The sequence below is a fragment of the Gopherus evgoodei genome, chromosome 6 (assembly GCF_007399415.2).
Source record: "Gopherus evgoodei ecotype Sinaloan lineage chromosome 6, rGopEvg1_v1.p, whole genome shotgun sequence".
NCBI classification, from domain to species: Eukaryota; Metazoa; Chordata; order Testudines; family Testudinidae; genus Gopherus; species Gopherus evgoodei.
In genome coordinates, this window is record NC_044327.1 from 17,042,180 (window position 1) to 17,052,051 (window position 9,872).

General features: G+C 42.1%; 1 protein-coding gene across 4 annotated transcripts in view; it reads right to left on the bottom strand.

Annotated features, from left to right (window-relative positions):
• The window catches only part of LPAR1 (lysophosphatidic acid receptor 1), a 122,677-nt gene extending 113,306 nt beyond the window's left edge, over nucleotides 1-9,371 (bottom strand). Inside the window, exon 1 of one of the 4 annotated variants that reach the window (XM_030567458.1) lies at nucleotides 9,289-9,371. The gene's annotated coding sequence lies outside the window, so the exon portion shown is untranslated. Of the gene's footprint in view, nucleotides 1-7,171; nucleotides 7,196-7,217; nucleotides 7,881-8,478; nucleotides 8,791-9,288 lie in introns of those variants that run through there. The other 3 variants (XM_030567459.1, XM_030567462.1, XM_030567463.1) reach the window with 3 other exon arrangements.
• Between the last annotated feature and the right edge of the window lie 501 nt (nucleotides 9,372-9,872).

Below are 9,872 nucleotides of genomic sequence, written 5' to 3' on the forward strand. Positions count from 1 at the left end.
AATACCATGTTGACCACTCCTGACCTGAATAATGGACACTGGTATAATTGGTAAAATAGAATCACAATTTTAAAAAGTTATGTCCCAAGAAAACTTAGCTGATGCAAACTGAAATACTGTTTTGCTTTTCATTACCACAAAGTGTATCCATGAGACAATTTGTTGATGTGCCGGCACTGCTAGCTGAATGTAGCAGTAAAAGTTATATATACGGAGATTCAACTGCCAAGATCAATCCCTCAGCCCTTCTAGAATTCCCAGCTATGCAGCTAGACCTGAAATTTGCAGGCCTTTGCATTCTTCTGCACCACTGATTTAAATAATTAATATTTGTAGTTTAATACAATACTCCTTCTGGAGGGAAAGGAAAAAATGGATATACTTCAAACAATGTAACAACAGTATCACCACTAAACCTCAGCCCAAAAGTCAAACTTCAGCAAGGCAATTGAAGATTACTTTGCCAGCACCAATAACTCATTCAGCTGCTAGGTATTATATTTGACAGATCAACTGAAATTCATGTGGAACCTTTACTGATACGTAGGGTCCTACCAAATTCACAGTCCTAGGATTTTAAAAATAGCAAATTTCATGATTTCAGCTGTTTCAGCTGAGATTTCATGGTGCTGTAATTGTAGGGGTCCTGACCCAGAAAGGTGTTGTGGGGATGGGGGGGAAGGGTTGTGATACTGTACCCTTAGTTCTTCTCTGCTGCAGATGGCAGTGCTGCTTTCAGAGTTGGGCAGCTGGAGAGCAGCAGCTGTTGGCTGGGAGCCCATCTCTGGAGGAGGAGCCACCGCCAGCAGCAGCACAGAAGTAAGGGTGGCATGGTATGACATTGCCACCCTTCGTTCTGCACTGCTGCTGGCAGAGCACTGCCTTCAGAGCTGGGCACCTCGCCAACAGCCGCCACTCTCCGACCACCCAGCTCTGAAGGCAGTGCAGAAGTAAGGGTGGCATGGTATGGCATTGCCACCCTTCGTTCTGCACTGCTGCTGGCAGAGCACTGCCTTCAGAGCTGGGCGCCCCGCCAACAGCCGCCACTCTCCGATCACCCAGCTCTGAAGGCAGGGCAGAAGTAAGGATGGCAGTATCATAATACCCCCTAAAATAACCTTGCAGCCCCCCTGCAATTCCCCAATTTGAGAACCTCTGGTCTGCCTGTGAAATCAGTGTAGGATAGGATAAAAGCACACAAAAGACCAGATTTTGCAGTCTGTGACACTTTTTTCATTGCTGTAAATTTGGCAGGGCCCTACAGATATCCCATGATAACAGACAGGACAACGTCAAACAAAGAAGCAAGACACGTTATGCCCATATCTTTCTCCAACAGGACAACGCGCATACTGGTTCCCTCTCATCCCACGTGCACACCCCCAAATAAAAGGAGTTGTCAAAGTGGGCTATGCAGTATCAACTAGGGACTACAGGTACAGGTTACTTATTTCTACCATTGATATTTGTGTTAAGCTCAGTAATATTAAATAGCCACCAATATCTAGTACGAAGTTATAATACATAGGTCTATATTAGGGCTGTCAAGTGATTAAGAACATTAAGCATGATTAATGGCACAATTAATAAAATTAATCATGATTAATTGAACTTACAAATGTAGAATTACATTAAAAAACTGCATTCAAAAATAAAACAATGTAAAATGTTAGAGCTTACAAGCCTACTCAGTCCTACTTCTTGTTCATACCTTTCAATGCTAGCTACAAAAGTCTCACTTTCAGGTGACATTGTAAATAAGAAGTGGGCAGCATTATCTGCCGTAAAGGTAAGAAAACTTGTTTGTCTTAGTGATTGGCTGAACAAGAAGTAAGACTGAGTGGACCTGTAGGCGCTAAAGTTTTACATTGTTTTGTTACTGAGTGCAGTTATGTAACAAAAAAAAAATCTACATTTGTAAAATGCACTTTCATGATAAAGAGATTGCACTACAGTACTTGTATGAGGTGAACTGAAAAATACTATTTCTTTTGTTTCCATTTTTACAATGCTAATATTTGTAATCAAAAGTAATATAAAGTGAGCACTGTACACCTTATATTCTGTGTTGCAACTGAAATCAATATATTTGAAAATGTAAAGACATCCAAAATATTTAATAAAATTCAATTGATATTCTATTGTTTAAGAGTGCAATTAAAATTGCAATTGATTATGATTAATTTTTTGAGTTAATCACTTGAGTTAACTGCGATTAATTGACAGCCCTAGTCGACATATAAAGTGAGGATTGAATCTCTAAGTGCAAAACTCACTTAACTATGAGCTTATAACCAACATCTCCATAATAAAAAATACAATCATGGTCTTTTTTTTTTTTTAAACCAAACAAGAGCCAGCCATCTTCAAATGGCCAAGTCTTTGCTTACTGCTACCTTAGAACAGGTTGCCAACACATTATTTTACATGTCCTCCCTAAAAGAAAGACAGAAAAACACTTAAAAATGGAAAATAGCATGGATTCCCTTTGCCAAATTTTACCATTCTCTTAAATCTCCAGTATGTTATGCAGAATGGCCTTGATTTTTATTCCAATCCCACCTTTTTTTTTTTTGCTTGTTCCTCTGAGTAATATAGTATAAGATTTTTCTAGCACACAAAGAAATTAACTTATTTATTAAACCATGTCTGAAACTCACCCTCTGCAGAGGGGTTCATACAGCACTCAGTCCCTTAAATAAGGAGTAAGTAGGACTTAAGTGGTGCATAGGCTCCTCTTAGCTGTATTTCACTCCACATGATTACCAAGCTCATCAGCACTCTTTTCAGTAAGCTTAAAAAAAACACAAAACACAGCATCATTTCAGAGAACGTTGCCTGTTAATCAGAAATGGAAGCAGAAAGAAGATACTGGACTTGCAAACTGTTTACCAACACATTTTTAATAATGGGTAAGATAGTCTCCAGTTTGTACATCAAGCTTAAAAAAAAATTCCCAAATGTCTGATGGGCTCTAAGATGTTTACAAATCTTAACATTGGAACAAAACTTTAGTGTACCACTCAATTCTCATTGCTACAGACAGCCCAGACAGTGTTCCCGCTAATATCATTTAGTCTCATTTTTTGATGTAACTGCAAACTATTTTTTTGTTCTCTGCTCAAAATATCCACTGAAAAGATCTCCCATATAGCTGCTTGTGTGAGAACTGCAGGCTATGAAACTGCAAGGGACAATGCTGAGCCACACCTTGCCCTGTATTTCCCCATTAGAAATGGGGTAATTTTAATCATCTAACTTCCCTGATAATAATTTTAAAAATAAGTGTTGCCACATTTGCCAGTGCAGGATTCTGTCCAGGCCATTCATCCCCAAATTGACTTAAACAGAGTCAGAGGCAACATGGATATCATATCCGCACCAGATGTCTGCACACACTGTCAGAAAGAGGTAAAACATGCCAGCCAACCAGGATCTTTTAACCTGAACAGACACACAAGTCTAAGGGTAATGTTTTTTTTTTTTCCTGTCAGAAGTAGAAGAAGAACATTTGTTTTCTTTTTAAGAAGAAATTCCTCTTTCCTCTAGAGTAACCACCACTTGAACTAAACTACTCATAGTTTTATACCCACTACTCTAATTGTCTGCATTGTGGAGGTCAAAACAAAGGCAGACTTTCTAAGAAGAGGATGCAGGACATACAGCATGATTAACAAGTTGGTTCATGCAGAACAAACTATCTCTGCAAAAACTATGAATAGGTCATATTGATTTTAGAAAGAATATTGTTCCACCATACAGAAAAGCGGAGCCATGGGCAGTCTGAGAATGGAGAAGCCAATTGAGAAAGGAGCATATATAGACAAACTGTTGTCATACAAACTATACTTTTCATGGTCAGGTTACAAATGTGTAAAGTAGTATTTGCATTTTCATATTAGAACATATTCAAATTCTAGAGCGTATTCTTCCACCCAACAATACCCAAGAATCTGGAATTCAGGGATACTTCTAATCAGCTTAGAGCTACCGGGAAGAGGGTGGGTGGGAACAGAAAGGGAGGAAGAAGCAGGCTGGAGATACTAGAGCAGACATTTTTCATACACTTTTCCCTGTTTCTTCACTTAAAAAAAACAAAAACAAAATAGTGGACCTGTTTCATACGTTACCATTTTGTTATAGCGCAAGTACTGAAACACTGAGGATGTACTGGCAATATTTCCACTTCTTTTAAAGCAGTTATACCATAAAGATTAACCTAGAAAAACAAAACCCAAATCTCTCAAAACACAAACAGCTGTTTTTTATTTTTGTTTTTTCCTATGGAGTACTACTTTCCTTTCTGGAAGCAATCTTGCCTTCCTCATCTAAATCCTAACTTTGGACTTGATTCAAAGTCCATTGAAGTCAATGAGGGTGTTATCACTGACATTCATGGCTTTTGGATCAAGCCCTTTAAAATTTCTTTTAAAAAGAACTGTACTTCCCCAGTTATTTGAAAATTTTCAGTACAGTTCTTACACCACAATATTATAGAATGCAATGTTTATATAACATTGCCTAAAAGCATATGCAGACACATTGTTGCAAAACACACATGGTGAAAGTTGTATTTTGACTATTACTTAAAATAGCTCATGAGCAAATTTACTGGGAAATAATATGGATTTTTTTTTCCATATCATTTAATTCCAACAGCTAAAATGGGTCAGTCCCAAACCTCTTCCATTCAAAAGGGAAATTATAAACACCTGATATTAAAGCAGCCCTTTCAATTCAAAATCTAGTCAATTAAAAGAAGAGTTTCTGCTAATATCTACAACCTCATTTTCCTATTTTTAAAAGTCTCTTTCTCTCTTTTCTTGCTGTTTAAAAGATCCTCACAAACAAGAGAAAACTGTGTATGGAGGAGATGTGGGGGGAGACAATGAAACTGACTATGGACAAGATGTTAATCCACAAAGTAAACACACTGAAAAGACTAGACTTTTTTTCAGTTACATATTTCTCATTTTGGTATTATTTGTCACAACTGCAGTTAAAAATGGCACTTCTGTCTGAAGTTTTGAATTGACAGTGTCCCTTAAAAATACATACAGCTTTCATTCCCTAAAGAGGACAGCTAAAGTTGACAGACCCAAATTATATTCTTATTGCCATTTTTCAAAAATACCAGTCCCACTGTGTAACTATTTCATTCCTTGGGCTTTTTCTAGGTGTTCCTGACCCACCAGAATCAAGTATGTATGCAAAGTGGACACATGCTTTCTTAAGATGCAAAACTACACAAGGTATTTGGGGGGGGGGTGAGGGAAAGCAAGCTATATTCACATATAATCAGTCACCATATATGACTTCTGCATTTACTGCTTGGGCACTGTAATATGTTTTATAAAAAGTTAGCATGGTGACACCACGTAACATTGCCCAACCCCCAGCACTTAAGATTTCTGATGGAAATCTCTCACATCTGGAAGTTAATGAACAAAACATCTGGGAACTGAGAGAGACAAAATGGTAACAATCCCAAGGAGGGAAGCTGCTTAAAGAAATATTATTCTATTGGTTTAAATGAGAGATTTCTATTTAACTTTGGCCATGTTAAGTTCAATGAAAGATTTCACAAAACCCGTTACATTAAGGGCATGGCTACACTGGAAACTTCAAAGCGCTTTGAAGTGTGAGTGTGGTCGTGTGCAAGCGCTGGGAAGGAGTTCTCCCGACGCTCCTGGTAATCCACCTCCACGAGGGGATTGGCTCCCAGTGCTCGGAGCGTGTCGACACTAGCGCTTTAAAATGCTCAGACTTGCTGCGCTCGGGGGTGGGGGGGTGATTTTTCACCCCCCGAGCCACCAAGTTAGAGCGCTACAAAACATAAGTGTAGACAAGCCCTATGATCAGGCCCTTCTGAAGCAACACACTCCTCATTAGGGTACTCTGAGCTGTTCATCACAACTGTGTTACTGTCTGCCCTATCTACGTTTAGGTTCCAAACAATTCCTCCTTCAGCTCTGCATTATACATTTTCCAACAAGCTTCATTCCTGTGCTGAGAGTGCTTCAACAGTTGTCCAATTTTCTCTTTGCATTTCTTAGCATGAAAGCAATTACTGTTTTGTATTTATAATGCACTGCAAAACTTCCCAGTGACAAACCTTTCATCTTGACTAGATCTCTTCACACCTCTTAACATGAGTTAATTGTTACCTACTTGCACAGATCACTGGTTGAGTTACTAACCGTTTTGTAGCTCACAAATGTTTTGGCTCAAAAGCTGTTTTTCATTTTTAAACTATGTGTTTTGAAATAGAGGGGAAAGGAAATGTCACCAGTCACTTTTCTCCTGAAGTTTTTCTTCTGTAACTCTCTCTGCATAGCTGATAATTATTCCAGGGAGTCAGTAACTAAGAGTTAAGCACCCAGTTTCCACTACCCCAACAATGAAAAACTTAATACAAGTGAACAACATCAAATGGCAGAATTCAAAAAGATGGCTCTTTGAAGTACATTTAAATGTGTTTTCTTAATTATTTTGGTTAAATGCTAAACAAAACAAAAACCACATACACACCACCCAAGATCACCAGATCCCTTTTGAGTCATTAATATAATTTACAGGTTTATATTACAGCAGAACCTCAGAGTTATGAACACCTGGGGAATTGAGGCTGTTCCTAACTCTGAACAAAACATTATGGCTGTTCTTTCAAAAGTTTACAGCAGAACACTGATTTAATGGAGCTTTGAAAATTTACTATGCAGAAGAAAAATGCTGCTTTCTCTTTATTTTTTAGTAGTTTACGTTTAACACAGTAATGTACCGGAGTTGCCTTTTGGGGGGGAGGGAGAAAGAGGGGTCCTCTGCAGCTGCCTGATTGTGTACTTCTGGTTTCAAATGAGGTGTGTGGTTGACTTGTCAGTTCATAACTCTGAGGTTCAACTGTAAATACAAATCTTATGTACGGACCTATCAAAGGGGTTATATAATTGAGCATTTATAAATAAAATCACAGTAACCAGTTCTGTACTGAGTCTCCAACTAATGTCAGTACCTAATCTGTTGCTGAAACCACTGGAATATTTCATTTTAATGACACAGTATACTCATGCTAGTAGAAGGCTGCATGGCATGCAGTTTTGACTGCCAAATTGAAACATGATTCTCAGACCTTAGTAACTCATTTTAAACCAGATGGGACAACGTAACAAACCTGACTTGGCACGAGAGAGTCTCTTTTTTTCTAAAGATCCGCTTACTTTCTTTTCCAGTAGTTTCGTCTAACCGAAGTCAAGTCACAGCCAGCCAGCCAAAATTTAAACAAAAAGTTACAGAAGGTATGTCATCTACTGAAGCTCAGAAGCCATATTTTCTCAAACTTTTAAAAGATTATAGCCGTGAGGGAAAAATATCAAAAAAGAGTTTCTACTTCTCAATCAACAGAAGCCATGGATCTTTGTAGACGTTAGGGGATGTAAGAAAACAAGGAGAAAGGCTCCCATGATTAAAGGCTGGAGCTGCACATGATGAAGACAGTTCATATCAATGGGAGTTTGGGGAGGAGAAACATTGATAGAAAATCTATCAAAAGAATCTTCTATAGAATTTCCAGGCAGAGAAGTTTCCAAGTCACCACAAAAGGTGGGAGAAAAGTAGAAAGGGGGGAAATAATGGGAGGGAGAGGAACAGAATAGGTCTCTCCATCTCCTGTTTCACTCTGGTTCTACTCGCTCTTTCTTGCTCCTCTTTCTTCTCCTTTAGTTTAACTTCAACTCTTTTGTCTTCAAACTTTCCTGCAGCTCACTCTTCTCTTAACTTGTTCATACGCCTGCATTCCCATCTGCTCTTCATTCACTGAATTATAGTCCCTCCTCTTTTCCTTTCCTTTTACAAGTTCCACTAGACAACTCAGACTGTAGTTGATAATGTTGGCAATATGGTTTTGGTCTCTCTTGAGCAAGCTTTTCTTTTAAGTGACCGATAGAAAAAAGGGGTGGCAACCACTGAAGTAGGACTTTTCAGTGTGTGTCTGGTATCGAGAAATCCAGGGACATTGCATGGAAAAGCTGTACTATCCCTAAGTAAATCAATGCTGGCAGCACTGTCAATGTCCATTAATGAAAGAAATGACCATTAATTATTCCAGGCAGATTTTTAACTGTTTGAATAATTACGTTAGTCCAGAAGAAACAAGACTTGTCTAGCAAGATTGCCTATTAAACACGATTAGTGGTAAGCTATTTACAGGACAACACACTATATAACACACACACACAGAGTAATAGGTGACAGTTAGATGCTGTCAATATTCATACATACATGCACCAATAAATTAAGCAGATCAAAGACTGAGATACCAAAATAGAAAATACACACATTTGTTTTAAGACCGTATGAATTAATAACCATGCTGGTAGAATCTGGTATGTCGTTGTCAGCAACATGAGTAAGAGACCTGCGGGGGTACAGGAGAGATCCAGGCAATGAAAGGGTTAACCATTAAGAGCTGGAGCTCCTCACCTGTATCAACCACCTCAGCCAAGACGGAAGTAGTAGGTCTAAGATATCTTCACTCTTGGACATCAAAGACCATATGGCATCAAAGAAAAGACACAAAATAAACTTTGAACCACCGTATTCCAGAGCAACAAGTCTCTAAAACTCCAGCCTCCAACTCAAACCTAAGTCCCTCCCCTTCCTTTGATTTCTTTTGGCTGGTCGGAGCTAAAAGCCAAGCTGTGGTTGGGATCATGAGAGGGGAATAACGCAGTGAAAAAAACAATAAAGCTAAACCATTATGACCCGTTCAGTGATGCTCGACACTGGCTAGCACACTGAAGACAAAAAGCCACTTTACTTAACTAGAATAAAGCTTAACATAAAACGCGCAGTGCCACCCGCGTGGGAAAACACGGGCGATCAGGTAGGTTTTCCCAGCCCGCGTGCTGCGTGGAGCGAGTCCCATTTCCCACGTTGCACTTGGACGAAGAGCCGAGACAAATCCACGGGAGCCCAGCCGCTCCAAAGCCTCAGACGTGTCCGCAGCAGTGAAACGCCTGCAAGTTCTTCGTGCCCCAAACCGCCGTCTGAGCAGCAGCCGCCGCCGCAGCATTTCATTCCCCACCACCCCAAAAGCCATCGCTGACCGGCACAGGACCAGCGGCGGGGGGTTCTCCCAGCCCTGGGGGGTTGCTAGGACCCGATGCTCAGCTCTCGCCAGAGGAGCGGGGGACGGAGGTTAAAGCAGCCGCTGGCAGGGCGCACAAAGGGCCATCACGGACGGACGGACAGAGGCAAACCCGGACAGTCAGTCCCCCCCCCCCCCGTTACCTGGACTGGCCGAGCTCGCCCCCTCCGCCTGCAGCCGCGCACAGCCCGCTCGCTCTGCGGCGGGAGAGCCGCGCGGGGGGCGCGCCCAGGCGGGCTCCTCCGCCTCCTCCCCCACCCCGCCGCCAGCCAGGGGCAGCGGCTCCGAGAGCGCCGGGCTCCGCGCGGCAGCGGGGCCTGGCCGCGCCGCCTGCTGCCGCGGGGAGGGGCGAGGGGGCACGGAGAGCGTCCCCCCCTCCGCACTCCGGCCGCCGCGGGCGTCACCCTGCCCGCCCCCGTGATCCGCCCGGCTGCCCCGCGCTCGGGCCCTCCCCTCACTTGCCCCGCACACCCCGTTTCCTCACGCACCCCCTCGATCTGCCCCCTGCCCCGTGGTGATGCCCTTCCCCTCACGCCCCTCCCCTAGCTGCCCCTATGCTCATGCCCCTCCCCCATCTGCCCCACACATCCCACCCCCATGCGCCTCCTCCCCACTTGCTTCACACCCCCTTCCTGCTGCCCCCATGCTCATGCCCCTCGTTCCCACCTGCCCCACACGTGCTGCCCCCTTGCTCATTCCCCACCTGCACCCACACCCTTCCTGTTGC